Source organism: Dama dama, chromosome 1, assembly GCF_033118175.1.
Source record: "Dama dama isolate Ldn47 chromosome 1, ASM3311817v1, whole genome shotgun sequence".
NCBI lineage: Eukaryota > Metazoa > Chordata > Mammalia > Artiodactyla > Cervidae > Dama > Dama dama.
The window spans coordinates 27,992,449-27,994,278 of NC_083681.1; positions in this window are offsets into that span (position 1 = coordinate 27,992,449).

Here is a 1,830-nt window from a genome sequence, read left to right on the forward strand (position 1 = left end):
AGAGCTTACCACCTTCCTCCTCCATCTCACCAGCGCAGATCCTCCATGCCTGCAGCGTGTAGCTGAAAGCCCGCCTCTTCCAGGAAGCCTTCGCTGGTCTCTCCAGAAAGGCTCTCTCTGCTGAATGCCTCTGCCCTTCTGGTCACTGCCACTCACTGGACATTTCAGCCTTCGGATACACCAGCCTGGCAGAACCACTCGGTTACCAACGCTGCCAGCTCACACTCTCCCTGTGTATTGCATATATGTTGTTCCCTCTGAAGCACCCCACCACCACCGCCAACCACCCAGCTTCTACCTGCTGACTGATGCCTGCTCATCCTCAGGGTCAGCTCGGCCAGTCCCTTCTCCAGGAAGCCTTCCTTGCCCTCAGCCCCTCAGCCCTGCCCCCAGAGCATCCACGCTTCCTGCCTCCATTGCCCACCCATGTTTCTCCTCCATCAGAGCATGGGCTCCTTGAGAGCAGGGGCTGTCTCTTTAATCTCCTCATGCACTGCAATCAGCACAGCGTTGGGCATCTGTGGGGTCTTCCATAAATATCCTTTAAATGAATGGACAAATGAATGAGCGAATCCTGCCTTGTGAATGAATATCCTGCATGGGTGTTTCAGTTGCTACTTAACTCCCTGTAGATTTTCCCTCCAGATTGCAAGTTCCCTAAGGGTAGGGCCCTATGTTCAAACTCTCAGCATTCAGTACAGTACTATGCTTACATGTGTTTCCCACATTTTTGACACACAAACAAAAAAGCTAGATCATATGGTTTGACCGAAACCCCTGCTTGAAGACTTGGGAAGCTTCCCAGGAGAAGCAAAGCACTGTGTCTATATCTGTGGACAAAGCAGCCCAGTCAGGGACCTGCGGCAAAGAGAACCTAAGCCCACCAGAACCTAAGCCCCATGAGGGCACGGAGGCATGTGGGCTTTGTTCACTGCTGATTCCTGCACCTGGCAGATAATAACTGCTCAATACACTTGCTGAAAGAAATATGACCATGCACAGAAAAGTACTGTGAAAACTGTAAGCACCATATAAAGGTTTCTTCTGATTACTGCCTGGACATATGAAACAAAAGAGAGAAGAATGCATTAAAAAGAAAGAATGCTGGGGTCTCGGGGGGAAGCAGTGATCTGTGAGAGAAGATGTTGAATGTGGTTTGAGACGTTTTATGGTGACAGAAGACATTTAAGGAGAGATGTCCTACAGGCTGCTGGATTTATGAGACTAGAATTCTGGTAAGAGGTCAAGGCTGGAAATGAAAATTTGAGCATCTTGGAAAAAGAGAGAATAGCTGCAAAATGAGCTCATGTAGGAAGTAAATCTAGCAGCAGGACTAGGCAGCATCAGGAGGGGCCTGAGGGGACAGTCCTAAGGATGTGGGAGGAAGGGAAATGATGGAGACAGAGAAGGCACAGCCAGGAAGGGGAGAAGCAACCAGAGGACACTATGGATAAAGGAAAAGGAGGAGCAAAATCCTACTCACCTGGGGAGATTTTGGGGCTCCTTTCTGACAGCTTTCCTCTCTGCCTCTTCTTGGAACAGTGCACTCATGTCCTGTTCCAACTTCTGTCTTGGTCCTGGCCAGATTGCCCCTCCCACCACACATCCACTCACCTTTCCCTCTCTTCCTCTCTACAATCAGACCATCAGTAGTGGGACTACAGAGTATCATGGGCCCCTAGCCTATCACAGGTTTTAAAAAAAAAGGATTCACAAAGCATCACATCCTTTGCTCTCATGCAACAAAGGAAGCACAGACAGGGAAAGCAACCTCCTGGAAGTCACACAGCTAGGAGGTAGAGAGCAGGACTAGGTGTCAGGCTACTGCTC